The 19,983-nt window shown below is 54.8% G+C and overlaps 5 non-coding genes across 5 annotated transcripts; all 5 read right to left on the minus strand.

The window, feature by feature from the left end:
* Positions 1-2,332: 2,332 nt before the first annotated feature.
* On the minus strand, positions 2,333-2,451 carry LOC147663197 (5S ribosomal RNA). Its single transcript, XR_015305368.1, has one exon. It is a non-coding gene; the product is annotated as a 5S ribosomal RNA (ribosomal RNA).
* Positions 2,452-6,627: 4,176 nt separating this feature from the next.
* Positions 6,628-6,746, minus strand: LOC147663198 (5S ribosomal RNA). The gene has a single exon (XR_015305369.1). It is a non-coding gene; the product is annotated as a 5S ribosomal RNA (ribosomal RNA).
* A 4,176-nt stretch (positions 6,747-10,922) lies between these two features.
* LOC147663199 (5S ribosomal RNA) lies at positions 10,923-11,041 on the minus strand. The gene has a single exon (XR_015305370.1). It is a non-coding gene; the product is annotated as a 5S ribosomal RNA (ribosomal RNA).
* A 4,175-nt stretch (positions 11,042-15,216) lies between these two features.
* Positions 15,217-15,335, minus strand: LOC147663200 (5S ribosomal RNA). Its single transcript, XR_015305371.1, has one exon. It is a non-coding gene; the product is annotated as a 5S ribosomal RNA (ribosomal RNA).
* Positions 15,336-19,511: 4,176 nt separating this feature from the next.
* On the minus strand, positions 19,512-19,630 carry LOC147663201 (5S ribosomal RNA). Its single transcript, XR_015305372.1, has one exon. It is a non-coding gene; the product is annotated as a 5S ribosomal RNA (ribosomal RNA).
* Between the last annotated feature and the right edge of the window lie 353 nt (positions 19,631-19,983).

Below are 19,983 nucleotides of genomic sequence, written 5' to 3' on the forward strand. Positions count from 1 at the left end.
ACGTCAGGCTGAAGAAAGGACAGCTAGACAAACACTCTTTATGTTCAGGCCAGGCAGCCAGGAGCTGAACATGCGCTAAATGCACAGGCTCCCGGCTGCCTAAGCTGAAGTTTGCTGGGCTGAGGACGGCACAGCTCCGGTGGGCCTGACCTCCTCAGCTCAGCAAATGTCCTGGAGGCCCTCCCCCTCGTGACAAGGGAGAGCGTCCGTGATAGCCTCGTAGCGGGGCGCTTCGTTTTTAAGCCCTGAAGTGCCAACGGCCGAGTGTCTGTCGCTGACTCTGTCCCCCATCCTGCTCTGTGACCAGTGAGGGACTGCTGCCTCCCCTCATTGGCTGACCAAGGTAGCAGTCCCAACCCTCCTGGCAGCTCCCCGAGCCCTGCAGCAGCAGTTGAGTGTCGCTTTTTAGGTCTCGTCTGCGAAAAGCACGTGAAAGCGCGCTCTCGCTGCGAGAACTATAGTCGTCGGCTCAGCTGACAACGAGTGGAGACAAGAGCTGGCCAAGCGCCCAGCATCGTCAATGGGAGAAGGAGAGACAAGAACTGGCCACTCGCGCATGGGATTTCGTCGCGCGCGTGAGTAAGTCGCGGAGCTGCCGACGTGCACGCTCACGGTGATGGCTCCGCCGCGCGCCACAGCCCCATGATGTAGGTGACGTCAGTGAACGCTCGCCGTGACCAAAGTTACTTGCCCTGCTTGTAGAATACTATATGTATGTGTGACGGAGTGTGTGTGTGTTTCTAGGCGGGAGCAAGAGGGCTGGGTGTGAGTGAGTTTTGCCTCAAAGTGTGAAGGAGAGAGTGGCGAATGTGCGAAAAGAAGGGCAACCGTAGTGGGCAGGCGTGTGTGATGGAGATGTAGAAGGGGAATCAGCTTGGAGTGTGAGAGAGAGCGAGGGTGAAATGCATGTGCGTGGGAGAGAAATACATGCGTCTGTTTGAGAGAGATTGGCGAGTGCGTGAAGAGAGAACACGGGGACCGAGTGTGACTGCTCCTCAGCGTGTGAGATAGAGCAGTGAGTGAATATATACTTGATTAATAAATACGATCTAGTGACAATGATTTATTAAGAAAGTAAAGTTGTAACGTGTGTGTGTGTGTGTGTGTGTCCATCCATCCATCCATCCATCCCTCCCTCCCTCCCTTTCAACCTGCAGAGCTGGGTGTTGGGGAGGGGAATGTGGGCCGGCTTATAAAGTAGTTGGCGTTTTTTAGGGAAAGGGAAAACTGGGATTCGAATATGAATGGGGTCCAGGAGAGGGGGAGAATGGTGGATTACATCTTAATTGCTTTGACCACGGGCACTGACATATGTTTTCACGCCCTCCTCCAAAGCAGCACCCTCTGACCCTCACACACCCTCACTCACCCTCACCCACCATCACTCACCCTCACACACCCTCACCCTCACACACCCTCACCCTCACACACGCTCACTCACCCTCACACACCCTCACTCGCCCTTACAGCCTCACACCCCTCACCCTCACAACCCTCTCACCCTCACACCCTCACCCTCAAACACCATTTCACTCAGGAACACCACCGCATCACTCAGGGACACCACCACATCACTCAGAGACACCACTCAAGGGTACCACCACGTCACTCAGGGACACCACCACATCACTCGGGGACACCACCACATCAGCTAACCATTCACAAACAATGTTTATATACCAATTGCAAATAAAAATAAAAAAAGGTTAATGCAAAGCATTGTCATTTACAATGCCAGTAACTCAAACTTTAATGCTGCGCCCCCTATTGCGTTGTAAATGCTTGTTTATTGACTGTTTGGTTCGTGCGTGTTAGTATGTATGAGTGTATGTGTATTTGTGAGTGAGTCTCCCGAAAGGGGGGGGGGGGGGGGAGGGTACGAGTGTCTGCATGTGAATGCATGAGTGTAAGTGAGTGTGTATGCGTGTGCGCCCCTTCTCGGTTGTACTGAACGGCACTCGCTGCCTGCCTCTCTGCCTCAGCCCTCCCCCTGCTCCCGGGCTACTGGGGAAGGCCAAAAGAGGGCGACCAGGAACCGATCCTGCACCCGGAGCAGCCCAGCAGCAGCAGAAGAAAACCCTGCGCTGGGGGGTGGGTCCCCTGTCCCCTGTCCCCTGTCCTATCTTGGGGCAAAGGGTTTCATCTTTTTTGACCCAGTGTAAAGTTCAGCCGAATTTTCAATTTCCGAATGGAAAGTTATGGACCCTGCGTGTTGTGGACTTGATGGCGTTTTCTTTTTGAAGAAAGATACAATAAAAGAATAGAAGAAATGCCCCCACCCCCAAAAAACAGAAGAAGAAAAAACCAGAAGTGCCTCTAGCGAGAAGCAAAATGCCTACAGCACCTGGTATTCCCAGGCGGTCTCCCATCCAAGTACTAACCAGGCCCGACCCTGCTTAGCTTCCGAGATCGGACGAGATCGGGCGCATTCAGGGTGGTATGGCCGTAGGCACGAGAGCCTGCCGGTGCAGGCCTCTTGTGCTGAGCCAGCCCCTGTCACGTCACCAGGCTCCCTTCCAGTGCATTTAAACACTTCCAGTCCCTTTAAACACCTGCCCTCCCTTTCAAAGTTCCTGCACACGGCCAAGCACGGCCATCTCTCGCGCTTGCTGAAGCTGGGACCGCCCTTCTAAAGAAAGGGGCCGGCACTAGCAGCAGCAGCAGCACCAGCACACCAGCAGCCTGGCCTTTTCATTTAACAAGCGCCTAGCCTTGCTTCGCACTGGCCTCCAGGCACTTCTTGCTTTGCACTGAGCGAGTGAGGTGAGGGCCCGAGTAGTCCAGGGCCCTTCAGGTCACCCGCCTGGCTCTCTGCCTCAGCAGCCCCCTGCTCGCTCCCAGCCGAGAGAGGGGGGCCCGGAACCGGGGCCGGCGCTGCCCATCATCAGCAGCAGCAGCTTGCAGCAGCTCCCCACTGGGAGCCCTCTGTCCTAGGGCAAAGCTTTTCTTCCTTTTCTTTCAGTTTTCGAGTTTACAGTTAAGGGCCACGCATATTGTAAACTCCATGCCGGATTTTGTATAAAATACATGAAAAAAAAAAGAAGGAAAAAAAAGCGGAGAGGAGAGGAGGAGAGCAGAATATGTTTTTTCTTTTTTTTTTTAAAAGTGCTCTTAGCGAGTTAGATTAGGTGTGATTGTGCAAGGGCCGAGCTTGGTGTCAGCGAGTGGCAACATACCTACAGGTATGGCCGTAGGCATGAGAGGCTGCCGCTTCAGGTCTCTTGTGCTGGCAACCCCCTCCACTCTGGAACCTGCTGCACTGCACCTCACTTGCACGCTTCACTCCAACAACCCTTGGCAAGCTTGCTACAGATAGCCAAATCTTCCTCCAGCCTTGCGCTCGCTTCTTTTCCAATCACACACTGGCTCCGACCTCCCTTCAGGTGCCAGCCGGAGAGCTAGCAAAGCCGCAGCCTGGGCTTTTCACGTTGGGGCACATTTACAATAACTGGCGCATCCCTGCATATCGGCAGCAGGGATGCGCCAGTTATTGTGCGTCACGGCTGCGCCACCATGGATGCGCCGCACCATGGGGCAAAAATGGACAGATGCGTGACGCATCTGCTGCCGTAAAGGCGGCGCATTGCTGGAGTTGCGTCGCAGGCGCGACGCAGCTCCAGCAAGGCTCGGGGGTGCCCTATCCTTGAAATGCTGCGTCAAACCTTACGCCTGCTTCAAGCAGGCGCAGGGTTTTGACGCAGCATGGCCTTAAAAGTAGCTGACTGAAATCTTGTCGATTTCACTCAGCCACTTTTGGGAGGCGTTCTTGCGCCGTAACGCCTACATGTGGTGCAGGGCTTTACAACGTGATGCATCTCCCAGATGCGTCACGTTGTAAATACCCCGCAGAGTGGCGCTGGCTTTGCGCCGCCACTGCGTCGCAACGGCGGTGTAAAAGAGGCGCAAGGGGCTTGTAAAACTGCCCCCAAGTGCCTAGCCTTGCTTTGCACTGGCCTCTAAGGCACTCTATCAGGCCACTGCTCTATGTGGCAGCGCCTGCCGGGCTACCGCTCTTCAACTCTGGCTCGCCCGCAGAAACATTGGAGTGACACTTTTTTTTCTGTGCAGCTCTGGCTGCAAGTTTCCTTTTCCTATTTATCCGGGACAGAGGCCTGATATGCACATCACATCCATGTCCAGGGCCCGCCCCAGTGTGCATAGAGAAGAGAGACTCAGAGGAGGGACTGAGTGCTGCCTGGGTGAAGGGTCCTCCTTGTAAGCGGCCTGACTTCAGCAGCCGCCCCTCCTTAAGGGCAGTGAGGCCCTGCCCCGCCCTTTTTGGAGAAAAAGATTGCACGTCAGGCTGAAGAAAGGACAGCTAGACAAACACTCTTTATGTTCAGGCCAGGCAGCCAGGAGCTGAACATGCGCTAAATGCACAGGCTCCCGGCTGCCTAAGCTGAAGTTTGCTGGGCTGAGGACGGCACAGCTCCGGTGGGCCTGACCTCCTCAGCTCAGCAAATGTCCTGGAGGCCCTCCCCCTCGTGACAAGGGAGAGCGTCCGTGATAGCCTCGTAGCGGGGCGCTTCGTTTTTAAGCCCTGAAGTGCCAACGGCCGAGTGTCTGTCGCTGACTCTGTCCCCCATCCTGCTCTGTGACCAGTGAGGGACTGCTGCCTCCCCTCATTGGCTGACCAAGGTAGCAGTCCCAACCCTCCTGGCAGCTCCCCGAGCCCTGCAGCAGCAGTTGAGTGTCGCTTTTTAGGTCTCGTCTGCGAAAAGCACGTGAAAGCGCGCTCTCGCTGCGAGAACTATAGTCGTCGGCTCAGCTGACAACGAGTGGAGACAAGAGCTGGCCAAGCGCCCAGCATCGTCAATGGGAGAAGGAGAGACAAGAACTGGCCACTCGCGCATGGGATTTCGTCGCGCGCGTGAGTAAGTCGCGGAGCTGCCGACGTGCACGCTCACGGTGATGGCTCCGCCGCGCGCCACAGCCCCATGATGTAGGTGACGTCAGTGAACGCTCGCCGTGACCAAAGTTACTTGCCCTGCTTGTAGAATACTATATGTATGTGTGACGGAGTGTGTGTGTGTTTCTAGGCGGGAGCAAGAGGGCTGGGTGTGAGTGAGTTTTGCCTCAAAGTGTGAAGGAGAGAGTGGCGAATGTGCGAAAAGAAGGGCAACCGTAGTGGGCAGGCGTGTGTGATGGAGATGTAGAAGGGGAATCAGCTTGGAGTGTGAGAGAGAGCGAGGGTGAAATGCATGTGCGTGGGAGAGAAATACATGCGTCTGTTTGAGAGAGATTGGCGAGTGCGTGAAGAGAGAACACGGGGACCGAGTGTGACTGCTCCTCAGCGTGTGAGATAGAGCAGTGAGTGAATATATACTTGATTAATAAATACGATCTAGTGACAATGATTTATTAAGAAAGTAAAGTTGTAACGTGTGTGTGTGTGTGTGTGTGTCCATCCATCCATCCATCCATCCCTCCCTCCCTCCCTTTCAACCTGCAGAGCTGGGTGTTGGGGAGGGGAATGTGGGCCGGCTTATAAAGTAGTTGGCGTTTTTTAGGGAAAGGGAAAACTGGGATTCGAATATGAATGGGGTCCAGGAGAGGGGGAGAATGGTGGATTACATCTTAATTGCTTTGACCACGGGCACTGACATATGTTTTCACGCCCTCCTCCAAAGCAGCACCCTCTGACCCTCACACACCCTCACTCACCCTCACCCACCATCACTCACCCTCACACACCCTCACCCTCACACACCCTCACCCTCACACACGCTCACTCACCCTCACACACCCTCACTCGCCCTTACAGCCTCACACCCCTCACCCTCACAACCCTCTCACCCTCACACCCTCACCCTCAAACACCATTTCACTCAGGAACACCACCGCATCACTCAGGGACACCACCACATCACTCAGAGACACCACTCAAGGGTACCACCACGTCACTCAGGGACACCACCACATCACTCGGGGACACCACCACATCAGCTAACCATTCACAAACAATGTTTATATACCAATTGCAAATAAAAATAAAAAAAGGTTAATGCAAAGCATTGTCATTTACAATGCCAGTAACTCAAACTTTAATGCTGCGCCCCCTATTGCGTTGTAAATGCTTGTTTATTGACTGTTTGGTTCGTGCGTGTTAGTATGTATGAGTGTATGTGTATTTGTGAGTGAGTCTCCCGAAAGGGGGGGGGGGGGGGGAGGGTACGAGTGTCTGCATGTGAATGCATGAGTGTAAGTGAGTGTGTATGCGTGTGCGCCCCTTCTCGGTTGTACTGAACGGCACTCGCTGCCTGCCTCTCTGCCTCAGCCCTCCCCCTGCTCCCGGGCTACTGGGGAAGGCCAAAAGAGGGCGACCAGGAACCGATCCTGCACCCGGAGCAGCCCAGCAGCAGCAGAAGAAAACCCTGCGCTGGGGGGTGGGTCCCCTGTCCCCTGTCCCCTGTCCTATCTTGGGGCAAAGGGTTTCATCTTTTTTGACCCAGTGTAAAGTTCAGCCGAATTTTCAATTTCCGAATGGAAAGTTATGGACCCTGCGTGTTGTGGACTTGATGGCGTTTTCTTTTTGAAGAAAGATACAATAAAAGAATAGAAGAAATGCCCCCACCCCCAAAAAACAGAAGAAGAAAAAACCAGAAGTGCCTCTAGCGAGAAGCAAAATGCCTACAGCACCTGGTATTCCCAGGCGGTCTCCCATCCAAGTACTAACCAGGCCCGACCCTGCTTAGCTTCCGAGATCGGACGAGATCGGGCGCATTCAGGGTGGTATGGCCGTAGGCACGAGAGCCTGCCGGTGCAGGCCTCTTGTGCTGAGCCAGCCCCTGTCACGTCACCAGGCTCCCTTCCAGTGCATTTAAACACTTCCAGTCCCTTTAAACACCTGCCCTCCCTTTCAAAGTTCCTGCACACGGCCAAGCACGGCCATCTCTCGCGCTTGCTGAAGCTGGGACCGCCCTTCTAAAGAAAGGGGCCGGCACTAGCAGCAGCAGCAGCACCAGCACACCAGCAGCCTGGCCTTTTCATTTAACAAGCGCCTAGCCTTGCTTCGCACTGGCCTCCAGGCACTTCTTGCTTTGCACTGAGCGAGTGAGGTGAGGGCCCGAGTAGTCCAGGGCCCTTCAGGTCACCCGCCTGGCTCTCTGCCTCAGCAGCCCCCTGCTCGCTCCCAGCCGAGAGAGGGGGGCCCGGAACCGGGGCCGGCGCTGCCCATCATCAGCAGCAGCAGCTTGCAGCAGCTCCCCACTGGGAGCCCTCTGTCCTAGGGCAAAGCTTTTCTTCCTTTTCTTTCAGTTTTCGAGTTTACAGTTAAGGGCCACGCATATTGTAAACTCCATGCCGGATTTTGTATAAAATACATGAAAAAAAAAAGAAGGAAAAAAAAGCGGAGAGGAGAGGAGGAGAGCAGAATATGTTTTTTCTTTTTTTTTTTAAAAGTGCTCTTAGCGAGTTAGATTAGGTGTGATTGTGCAAGGGCCGAGCTTGGTGTCAGCGAGTGGCAACATACCTACAGGTATGGCCGTAGGCATGAGAGGCTGCCGCTTCAGGTCTCTTGTGCTGGCAACCCCCTCCACTCTGGAACCTGCTGCACTGCACCTCACTTGCACGCTTCACTCCAACAACCCTTGGCAAGCTTGCTACAGATAGCCAAATCTTCCTCCAGCCTTGCGCTCGCTTCTTTTCCAATCACACACTGGCTCCGACCTCCCTTCAGGTGCCAGCCGGAGAGCTAGCAAAGCCGCAGCCTGGGCTTTTCACGTTGGGGCACATTTACAATAACTGGCGCATCCCTGCATATCGGCAGCAGGGATGCGCCAGTTATTGTGCGTCACGGCTGCGCCACCATGGATGCGCCGCACCATGGGGCAAAAATGGACAGATGCGTGACGCATCTGCTGCCGTAAAGGCGGCGCATTGCTGGAGTTGCGTCGCAGGCGCGACGCAGCTCCAGCAAGGCTCGGGGGTGCCCTATCCTTGAAATGCTGCGTCAAACCTTACGCCTGCTTCAAGCAGGCGCAGGGTTTTGACGCAGCATGGCCTTAAAAGTAGCTGACTGAAATCTTGTCGATTTCACTCAGCCACTTTTGGGAGGCGTTCTTGCGCCGTAACGCCTACATGTGGTGCAGGGCTTTACAACGTGATGCATCTCCCAGATGCGTCACGTTGTAAATACCCCGCAGAGTGGCGCTGGCTTTGCGCCGCCACTGCGTCGCAACGGCGGTGTAAAAGAGGCGCAAGGGGCTTGTAAAACTGCCCCCAAGTGCCTAGCCTTGCTTTGCACTGGCCTCTAAGGCACTCTATCAGGCCACTGCTCTATGTGGCAGCGCCTGCCGGGCTACCGCTCTTCAACTCTGGCTCGCCCGCAGAAACATTGGAGTGACACTTTTTTTTCTGTGCAGCTCTGGCTGCAAGTTTCCTTTTCCTATTTATCCGGGACAGAGGCCTGATATGCACATCACATCCATGTCCAGGGCCCGCCCCAGTGTGCATAGAGAAGAGAGACTCAGAGGAGGGACTGAGTGCTGCCTGGGTGAAGGGTCCTCCTTGTAAGCGGCCTGACTTCAGCAGCCGCCCCTCCTTAAGGGCAGTGAGGCCCTGCCCCGCCCTTTTTGGAGAAAAAGATTGCACGTCAGGCTGAAGAAAGGACAGCTAGACAAACACTCTTTATGTTCAGGCCAGGCAGCCAGGAGCTGAACATGCGCTAAATGCACAGGCTCCCGGCTGCCTAAGCTGAAGTTTGCTGGGCTGAGGACGGCACAGCTCCGGTGGGCCTGACCTCCTCAGCTCAGCAAATGTCCTGGAGGCCCTCCCCCTCGTGACAAGGGAGAGCGTCCGTGATAGCCTCGTAGCGGGGCGCTTCGTTTTTAAGCCCTGAAGTGCCAACGGCCGAGTGTCTGTCGCTGACTCTGTCCCCCATCCTGCTCTGTGACCAGTGAGGGACTGCTGCCTCCCCTCATTGGCTGACCAAGGTAGCAGTCCCAACCCTCCTGGCAGCTCCCCGAGCCCTGCAGCAGCAGTTGAGTGTCGCTTTTTAGGTCTCGTCTGCGAAAAGCACGTGAAAGCGCGCTCTCGCTGCGAGAACTATAGTCGTCGGCTCAGCTGACAACGAGTGGAGACAAGAGCTGGCCAAGCGCCCAGCATCGTCAATGGGAGAAGGAGAGACAAGAACTGGCCACTCGCGCATGGGATTTCGTCGCGCGCGTGAGTAAGTCGCGGAGCTGCCGACGTGCACGCTCACGGTGATGGCTCCGCCGCGCGCCACAGCCCCATGATGTAGGTGACGTCAGTGAACGCTCGCCGTGACCAAAGTTACTTGCCCTGCTTGTAGAATACTATATGTATGTGTGACGGAGTGTGTGTGTGTTTCTAGGCGGGAGCAAGAGGGCTGGGTGTGAGTGAGTTTTGCCTCAAAGTGTGAAGGAGAGAGTGGCGAATGTGCGAAAAGAAGGGCAACCGTAGTGGGCAGGCGTGTGTGATGGAGATGTAGAAGGGGAATCAGCTTGGAGTGTGAGAGAGAGCGAGGGTGAAATGCATGTGCGTGGGAGAGAAATACATGCGTCTGTTTGAGAGAGATTGGCGAGTGCGTGAAGAGAGAACACGGGGACCGAGTGTGACTGCTCCTCAGCGTGTGAGATAGAGCAGTGAGTGAATATATACTTGATTAATAAATACGATCTAGTGACAATGATTTATTAAGAAAGTAAAGTTGTAACGTGTGTGTGTGTGTGTGTGTGTCCATCCATCCATCCATCCATCCCTCCCTCCCTCCCTTTCAACCTGCAGAGCTGGGTGTTGGGGAGGGGAATGTGGGCCGGCTTATAAAGTAGTTGGCGTTTTTTAGGGAAAGGGAAAACTGGGATTCGAATATGAATGGGGTCCAGGAGAGGGGGAGAATGGTGGATTACATCTTAATTGCTTTGACCACGGGCACTGACATATGTTTTCACGCCCTCCTCCAAAGCAGCACCCTCTGACCCTCACACACCCTCACTCACCCTCACCCACCATCACTCACCCTCACACACCCTCACCCTCACACACCCTCACCCTCACACACGCTCACTCACCCTCACACACCCTCACTCGCCCTTACAGCCTCACACCCCTCACCCTCACAACCCTCTCACCCTCACACCCTCACCCTCAAACACCATTTCACTCAGGAACACCACCGCATCACTCAGGGACACCACCACATCACTCAGAGACACCACTCAAGGGTACCACCACGTCACTCAGGGACACCACCACATCACTCGGGGACACCACCACATCAGCTAACCATTCACAAACAATGTTTATATACCAATTGCAAATAAAAATAAAAAAAGGTTAATGCAAAGCATTGTCATTTACAATGCCAGTAACTCAAACTTTAATGCTGCGCCCCCTATTGCGTTGTAAATGCTTGTTTATTGACTGTTTGGTTCGTGCGTGTTAGTATGTATGAGTGTATGTGTATTTGTGAGTGAGTCTCCCGAAAGGGGGGGGGGGGGGGGAGGGTACGAGTGTCTGCATGTGAATGCATGAGTGTAAGTGAGTGTGTATGCGTGTGCGCCCCTTCTCGGTTGTACTGAACGGCACTCGCTGCCTGCCTCTCTGCCTCAGCCCTCCCCCTGCTCCCGGGCTACTGGGGAAGGCCAAAAGAGGGCGACCAGGAACCGATCCTGCACCCGGAGCAGCCCAGCAGCAGCAGAAGAAAACCCTGCGCTGGGGGGTGGGTCCCCTGTCCCCTGTCCCCTGTCCTATCTTGGGGCAAAGGGTTTCATCTTTTTTGACCCAGTGTAAAGTTCAGCCGAATTTTCAATTTCCGAATGGAAAGTTATGGACCCTGCGTGTTGTGGACTTGATGGCGTTTTCTTTTTGAAGAAAGATACAATAAAAGAATAGAAGAAATGCCCCCACCCCCAAAAAACAGAAGAAGAAAAAACCAGAAGTGCCTCTAGCGAGAAGCAAAATGCCTACAGCACCTGGTATTCCCAGGCGGTCTCCCATCCAAGTACTAACCAGGCCCGACCCTGCTTAGCTTCCGAGATCGGACGAGATCGGGCGCATTCAGGGTGGTATGGCCGTAGGCACGAGAGCCTGCCGGTGCAGGCCTCTTGTGCTGAGCCAGCCCCTGTCACGTCACCAGGCTCCCTTCCAGTGCATTTAAACACTTCCAGTCCCTTTAAACACCTGCCCTCCCTTTCAAAGTTCCTGCACACGGCCAAGCACGGCCATCTCTCGCGCTTGCTGAAGCTGGGACCGCCCTTCTAAAGAAAGGGGCCGGCACTAGCAGCAGCAGCAGCACCAGCACACCAGCAGCCTGGCCTTTTCATTTAACAAGCGCCTAGCCTTGCTTCGCACTGGCCTCCAGGCACTTCTTGCTTTGCACTGAGCGAGTGAGGTGAGGGCCCGAGTAGTCCAGGGCCCTTCAGGTCACCCGCCTGGCTCTCTGCCTCAGCAGCCCCCTGCTCGCTCCCAGCCGAGAGAGGGGGGCCCGGAACCGGGGCCGGCGCTGCCCATCATCAGCAGCAGCAGCTTGCAGCAGCTCCCCACTGGGAGCCCTCTGTCCTAGGGCAAAGCTTTTCTTCCTTTTCTTTCAGTTTTCGAGTTTACAGTTAAGGGCCACGCATATTGTAAACTCCATGCCGGATTTTGTATAAAATACATGAAAAAAAAAAGAAGGAAAAAAAAGCGGAGAGGAGAGGAGGAGAGCAGAATATGTTTTTTCTTTTTTTTTTTAAAAGTGCTCTTAGCGAGTTAGATTAGGTGTGATTGTGCAAGGGCCGAGCTTGGTGTCAGCGAGTGGCAACATACCTACAGGTATGGCCGTAGGCATGAGAGGCTGCCGCTTCAGGTCTCTTGTGCTGGCAACCCCCTCCACTCTGGAACCTGCTGCACTGCACCTCACTTGCACGCTTCACTCCAACAACCCTTGGCAAGCTTGCTACAGATAGCCAAATCTTCCTCCAGCCTTGCACTCGCTTCTTTTCCAATCACACACTGGCTCCGACCTCCCTTCAGGTGCCAGCCGGAGAGCTAGCAAAGCCGCAGCCTGGGCTTTTCACGTTGGGGCACATTTACAATAACTGGCGCATCCCTGCATATCGGCAGCAGGGATGCGCCAGTTATTGTGCGTCACGGCTGCGCCACCATGGATGCGCCGCACCATGGGGCAAAAATGGACAGATGCGTGACGCATCTGCTGCCGTAAAGGCGGCGCATTGCTGGAGTTGCGTCGCAGGCGCGACGCAGCTCCAGCAAGGCTCGGGGGTGCCCTATCCTTGAAATGCTGCGTCAAACCTTACGCCTGCTTCAAGCAGGCGCAGGGTTTTGACGCAGCATGGCCTTAAAAGTAGCTGACTGAAATCTTGTCGATTTCACTCAGCCACTTTTGGGAGGCGTTCTTGCGCCGTAACGCCTACATGTGGTGCAGGGCTTTACAACGTGATGCATCTCCCAGATGCGTCACGTTGTAAATACCCCGCAGAGTGGCGCTGGCTTTGCGCCGCCACTGCGTCGCAACGGCGGTGTAAAAGAGGCGCAAGGGGCTTGTAAAACTGCCCCCAAGTGCCTAGCCTTGCTTTGCACTGGCCTCTAAGGCACTCTATCAGGCCACTGCTCTATGTGGCAGCGCCTGCCGGGCTACCGCTCTTCAACTCTGGCTCGCCCGCAGAAACATTGGAGTGACACTTTTTTTTCTGTGCAGCTCTGGCTGCAAGTTTCCTTTTCCTATTTATCCGGGACAGAGGCCTGATATGCACATCACATCCATGTCCAGGGCCCGCCCCAGTGTGCATAGAGAAGAGAGACTCAGAGGAGGGACTGAGTGCTGCCTGGGTGAAGGGTCCTCCTTGTAAGCGGCCTGACTTCAGCAGCCGCCCCTCCTTAAGGGCAGTGAGGCCCTGCCCCGCCCTTTTTGGAGAAAAAGATTGCACGTCAGGCTGAAGAAAGGACAGCTAGACAAACACTCTTTATGTTCAGGCCAGGCAGCCAGGAGCTGAACATGCGCTAAATGCACAGGCTCCCGGCTGCCTAAGCTGAAGTTTGCTGGGCTGAGGACGGCACAGCTCCGGTGGGCCTGACCTCCTCAGCTCAGCAAATGTCCTGGAGGCCCTCCCCCTCGTGACAAGGGAGAGCGTCCGTGATAGCCTCGTAGCGGGGCGCTTCGTTTTTAAGCCCTGAAGTGCCAACGGCCGAGTGTCTGTCGCTGACTCTGTCCCCCATCCTGCTCTGTGACCAGTGAGGGACTGCTGCCTCCCCTCATTGGCTGACCAAGGTAGCAGTCCCAACCCTCCTGGCAGCTCCCCGAGCCCTGCAGCAGCAGTTGAGTGTCGCTTTTTAGGTCTCGTCTGCGAAAAGCACGTGAAAGCGCGCTCTCGCTGCGAGAACTATAGTCGTCGGCTCAGCTGACAACGAGTGGAGACAAGAGCTGGCCAAGCGCCCAGCATCGTCAATGGGAGAAGGAGAGACAAGAACTGGCCACTCGCGCATGGGATTTCGTCGCGCGCGTGAGTAAGTCGCGGAGCTGCCGACGTGCACGCTCACGGTGATGGCTCCGCCGCGCGCCACAGCCCCATGATGTAGGTGACGTCAGTGAACGCTCGCCGTGACCAAAGTTACTTGCCCTGCTTGTAGAATACTATATGTATGTGTGACGGAGTGTGTGTGTGTTTCTAGGCGGGAGCAAGAGGGCTGGGTGTGAGTGAGTTTTGCCTCAAAGTGTGAAGGAGAGAGTGGCGAATGTGCGAAAAGAAGGGCAACCGTAGTGGGCAGGCGTGTGTGATGGAGATGTAGAAGGGGAATCAGCTTGGAGTGTGAGAGAGAGCGAGGGTGAAATGCATGTGCGTGGGAGAGAAATACATGCGTCTGTTTGAGAGAGATTGGCGAGTGCGTGAAGAGAGAACACGGGGACCGAGTGTGACTGCTCCTCAGCGTGTGAGATAGAGCAGTGAGTGAATATATACTTGATTAATAAATACGATCTAGTGACAATGATTTATTAAGAAAGTAAAGTTGTAACGTGTGTGTGTGTGTGTGTGTGTCCATCCATCCATCCATCCATCCCTCCCTCCCTCCCTTTCAACCTGCAGAGCTGGGTGTTGGGGAGGGGAATGTGGGCCGGCTTATAAAGTAGTTGGCGTTTTTTAGGGAAAGGGAAAACTGGGATTCGAATATGAATGGGGTCCAGGAGAGGGGGAGAATGGTGGATTACATCTTAATTGCTTTGACCACGGGCACTGACATATGTTTTCACGCCCTCCTCCAAAGCAGCACCCTCTGACCCTCACACACCCTCACTCACCCTCACCCACCATCACTCACCCTCACACACCCTCACCCTCACACACCCTCACCCTCACACACGCTCACTCACCCTCACACACCCTCACTCGCCCTTACAGCCTCACACCCCTCACCCTCACAACCCTCTCACCCTCACACCCTCACCCTCAAACACCATTTCACTCAGGAACACCACCGCATCACTCAGGGACACCACCACATCACTCAGAGACACCACTCAAGGGTACCACCACGTCACTCAGGGACACCACCACATCACTCGGGGACACCACCACATCAGCTAACCATTCACAAACAATGTTTATATACCAATTGCAAATAAAAATAAAAAAAGGTTAATGCAAAGCATTGTCATTTACAATGCCAGTAACTCAAACTTTAATGCTGCGCCCCCTATTGCGTTGTAAATGCTTGTTTATTGACTGTTTGGTTCGTGCGTGTTAGTATGTATGAGTGTATGTGTATTTGTGAGTGAGTCTCCCGAAAGGGGGGGGGGGGGGGAGGGTACGAGTGTCTGCATGTGAATGCATGAGTGTAAGTGAGTGTGTATGCGTGTGCGCCCCTTCTCGGTTGTACTGAACGGCACTCGCTGCCTGCCTCTCTGCCTCAGCCCTCCCCCTGCTCCCGGGCTACTGGGGAAGGCCAAAAGAGGGCGACCAGGAACCGATCCTGCACCCGGAGCAGCCCAGCAGCAGCAGAAGAAAACCCTGCGCTGGGGGGTGGGTCCCCTGTCCCCTGTCCCCTGTCCTATCTTGGGGCAAAGGGTTTCATCTTTTTTGACCCAGTGTAAAGTTCAGCCGAATTTTCAATTTCCGAATGGAAAGTTATGGACCCTGCGTGTTGTGGACTTGATGGCGTTTTCTTTTTGAAGAAAGATACAATAAAAGAATAGAAGAAATGCCCCCACCCCCAAAAAACAGAAGAAGAAAAAACCAGAAGTGCCTCTAGCGAGAAGCAAAATGCCTACAGCACCTGGTATTCCCAGGCGGTCTCCCATCCAAGTACTAACCAGGCCCGACCCTGCTTAGCTTCCGAGATCGGACGAGATCGGGCGCATTCAGGGTGGTATGGCCGTAGGCACGAGAGCCTGCCGGTGCAGGCCTCTTGTGCTGAGCCAGCCCCTGTCACGTCACCAGGCTCCCTTCCAGTGCATTTAAACACTTCCAGTCCCTTTAAACACCTGCCCTCCCTTTCAAAGTTCCTGCACACGGCCAAGCACGGCCATCTCTCGCGCTTGCTGAAGCTGGGACCGCCCTTCTAAAGAAAGGGGCCGGCACTAGCAGCAGCAGCAGCACCAGCACACCAGCAGCCTGGCCTTTTCATTTAACAAGCGCCTAGCCTTGCTTCGCACTGGCCTCCAGGCACTTCTTGCTTTGCACTGAGCGAGTGAGGTGAGGGCCCGAGTAGTCCAGGGCCCTTCAGGTCACCCGCCTGGCTCTCTGCCTCAGCAGCCCCCTGCTCGCTCCCAGCCGAGAGAGGGGGGCCCGGAACCGGGGCCGGCGCTGCCCATCATCAGCAGCAGCAGCTTGCAGCAGCTCCCCACTGGGAGCCCTCTGTCCTAGGGCAAAGCTTTTCTTCCTTTTCTTTCAGTTTTCGAGTTTACAGTTAAGGGCCACGCATATTGTAAACTCCATGCCGGATTTTGTATAAAATACATGAAAAAAAAAAGAAGGAAAAAAAAGCGGAGAGGAGAGGAGGAGAGCAGAATATGTTTTTTCTTTTTTTTTTTAAAAGTGCTCTTAGCGAGTTAGATTAGGTGTGATTGTGCAAGGGCCGAGCTTGGTGTCAGCGAGTGGCAACATACCTACAGGTATGGCCGTAGGCATGAGAGGCTGCCGCTTCAGGTCTCTTGTGCTGGCAACCCCCTCCACTCTGGAACCTGCTGCACTGCACCTCACTTGCACGCTTCACTCCAACAACCCTTGGCAAGCTTGCTACAGATAGCCAAATCTTCCTCCAGCCTTGCACTCGCTTCTTTTCCAATCACACACTGGCTCCGACCTCCCTTCAGGTGCCAGCCGGAGAGCTAGCAAAGCCGCAGCCTGGGCTTTTCACGTTGGGGCACATTTACAATAACTGGCGCATCCCTGCATATCGGCAGCAGGGATGCGCCAGTTATTGTGCGTCACGGCTGCGCCACCATGGATGCGCCGCACCATGGGGCAAAAATGGACAGATGCGTGACGCATCTGCTGCCGTAAAGGCGGCGCATTGCTGGAGTTGCGTCGCAGGCGCGACGCAGCTCCAGCAAGGCTCGGGGGTGCCCTATCCTTGAAATGCTGCGTCAAACCTTACGCCTGCTTCAAGCAGGCGCAGGGTTTTGACGCAGCATGGCCTTAAAAGTAGCTGACTGAAATCTTGTCGATTTCACTCAGCCACTTTTGGGAGGCGTTCTTGCGCCGTAACGCCTACATGTGGTGCAGGGCTTTACAACGTGATGCATCTCCCAGATGCGTCACGTTGTAAATACCCCGCAGAGTGGCGCTGGCTTTGCGCCGCCACTGCGTCGCAACGGCGGTGTAAAAGAGGCGCAAGGGGCTTGTAAAACTGCCCCCAAGTGCCTAGCCTTGCTTTGCACTGGCCTCTAAGGCACTCTATCAGGCCACTGCTCTATGTGGCAGCGCCTGCCGGGCTACCGCTCTTCAACTCTGGCTCGCCCGCAGAAACATTGGAGTGACACTTTTTTTTCTGTGCAGCTCTGGCTGCAAGTTTCCTTTTCCTATTTATCCGGGACAGAGGCCTGATATGCACATCACATCCATGTCCAGGGCCCGCCCCAGTGTGCATAGAGAAGAGAGACTCAGAGGAGGGACTGAGTGCTGCCTGGGTGAAGGGTCCTCCTTGTAAGCGGCCTGACTTCAGCAGCCGCCCCTCCTTAAGGGCAGTGAGGCCCTGCCCCGCCCTTTTTGGAGAAAAAGATTGCACGTCAGGCTGAAGAAAGGACAGCTAGACAAACACTCTTTATGTTCAGGCCAGGCAGCCAGGAGCTGAACATGCGCTAAATGCACAGGCTCCCGGCTGCCTAAGCTGAAGTTTGCTGGGCTGAGGACGGCACAGCTCCGGTGGGCCTGACCTCCTCAGCTCAGCAAATGTCCTGGAGGCCCTCCCCCTCGTGACAAGCGAGAGCGTCCGTGATAGCCTCGTAGCGGGGCGCTTCGTTTTTAAGCCCTGAAGTGCCAACGGCCGAGTGTCTGTCGCTGACTCTGTCCCCCATCCTGCTCTGTGACCAGTGAGGGACTGCTGCCTCCCCTCATTGGCTGACCAAGGTAGCAGTCCCAACCCTCCTGGCAGCTCCCCGAGCCCTGCAGCAGCAGTTGAGTGTCGCTTTTTAGGTCTCGTCTGCGAAAAGCACGTGAAAGCGCGCTCTCGCTGCGAGAACTATAGTCGTCGGCTCAGCTGACAACGAGTGGAGACAAGAGCTGGCCAAGCGCCCAGCATCGTCAATGGGAGAAGGAGAGACAAGAACTGGCCACTCGCGCATGGGATTTCGTCGCGCGCGTGAGTAAGTCGCGGAGCTGCCGACGTGCACGCTCACGGTGATGGCTCCGCCGCGCGCCACAGCCCCATGATGTAGGTGACGTCAGTGAACGCTCGCCGTGACCAAAGTTACTTGCCCTGCTTGTAGAATACTATATGTATGTGTGACGGAGTGTGTGTGTGTTTCTAGGCGGGAGCAAGAGGGCTGGGTGTGAGTGAGTTTTGCCTCAAAGTGTGAAGGAGAGAGTGGCGAATGTGCGAAAAGAAGGGCAACCGTAGTGGGCAGGCGTGTGTGATGGAGATGTAGAAGGGGAATCAGCTTGGAGTGTGAGAGAGAGCGAGGGTGAAATGCATGTGCGTGGGAGAGAAATACATGCGTCTGTTTGAGAGAGATTGGCGAGTGCGTGAAGAGAGAACACGGGGACCGAGTGTGACTGCTCCTCAGCGTGTGAGATAGAGCAGTGAGTGAATATATACTTGATTAATAAATACGATCTAGTGACAATGATTTATTAAGAAAGTAAAGTTGTAACGTGTGTGTGTGTGTGTGTGTGTCCATCCATCCATCCATCCATCCCTCCCTCCCTCCCTTTCAACCTGCAGAGCTGGGTGTTGGGGAGGGGAATGTGGGCCGGCTTATAAAGTAGTTGGCGTTTTTTAGGGAAAGGGAAAACTGGGATTCGAATATGAATGGGGTCCAGGAGAGGGGGAGAATGGTGGATTACATCTTAATTGCTTTGACCACGGGCACTGACATATGTTTTCACGCCCTCCTCCAAAGCAGCACCCTCTGACCCTCACACACCCTCACTCACCCTCACCCACCATCACTCACCCTCACACACCCTCACCCTCACACACCCTCACCCTCACACACGCTCACTCACCCTCACACACCCTCACTCGCCCTTACAGCCTCACACCCCTCACCCTCACAACCCTCTCACCCTCACACCCTCACCCTCAAACACCATTTCACTCAGGAACACCACCGCATCACTCAGGGACACCACCACATCACTCAGAGACACCACTCAAGGGTACCACCACGTCACTCAGGGACACCACCACATCACTCGGGGACACCACCACATCAGCTAACCATTCACAAACAATGTTTATATACCAATTGCAAATAAAAATAAAAAAAGGTTAATGCAAAGCATTGTCATTTACAATGCCAGTAACTCAAACTTTAATGCTGCGCCCCCTATTGCGTTGTAAATGCTTGTTTATTGACTGTTTGGTTCGTGCGTGTTAGTATGTATGAGTGTATGTGTATTTGTGAGTGAGTCTCCCGAAAGGGGGGGGGGGGGGGGAGGGTACGAGTGTCTGCATGTGAATGCATGAGTGTAAGTGAGTGTGTATGCGTGTGCGCCCCTTCTCGGTTGTACTGAACGGCACTCGCTGCCTGCCTCTCTGCCTCAGCCCTCCCCCTGCTCCCGGGCTACTGGGGAAGGCCAAAAGAGGGCGACCAGGAACCGATCCTGCACCCGGAGCAGCCCAGCAGCAGCAGAAGAAAACCCTGCGCTGGGGGGTGGGTCCCCTGTCCCCTGTCCCCTGTCCTATCTTGGGGCAAAGGGTTTCATCTTTTTTGACCCAGTGTAAAGTTCAGCCGAATTTTCAATTTCCGAATGGAAAGTTATGGACCCTGCGTGTTGTGGACTTGATGGCGTTTTCTTTTTGAAGAAAGATACAATAAAAGAATAGAAGAAATGCCCCCACCCCCAAAAAACAGAAGAAGAAAAAACCAGAAGTGCCTCTAGCGAGAAGCAAAATGCCTACAGCACCTGGTATTCCCAGGCGGTCTCCCATCCAAGTACTAACCAGGCCCGACCCTGCTTAGCTTCCGAGATCGGACGAGATCGGGCGCATTCAGGGTGGTATGGCCGTAGGCACGAGAGCCTGCCGGTGCAGGCCTCTTGTGCTGAGCCAGCCCCTGTCACGTCACCAGGCTCCCTTCCAGTGCATTTAAACACTTCCAGTCCCTTTAAACACCTGCCCTCCCTTTCAAAGTTCCTGCACACGGCCAAGCACGGCCATCTCTCGCGCTTGCTGAAGCTGGGACCGCCCTTCTAAAGAAAGGGGCCGGCACTAGCAGCAGCAGCAGCACCAGCACACCAGCAGCCTGGCCTTTTCATTTAACAAGCGCCTAGCCTTGCTTCGCACTGGCCTCCAGGCACTTCTTGCTTTGCACTGAGCGAGTGAGGTGAGGGCCCGAGTAGTCCAGGGCCCTTCAGGTCACCCGCC

The sequence above is a fragment of the Lissotriton vulgaris genome, unplaced genomic scaffold, assembly GCF_964263255.1.
Source record: "Lissotriton vulgaris unplaced genomic scaffold, aLisVul1.2 SCAFFOLD_2536, whole genome shotgun sequence".
Lineage (NCBI taxonomy): Eukaryota > Metazoa > Chordata > Amphibia > Caudata > Salamandridae > Lissotriton > Lissotriton vulgaris.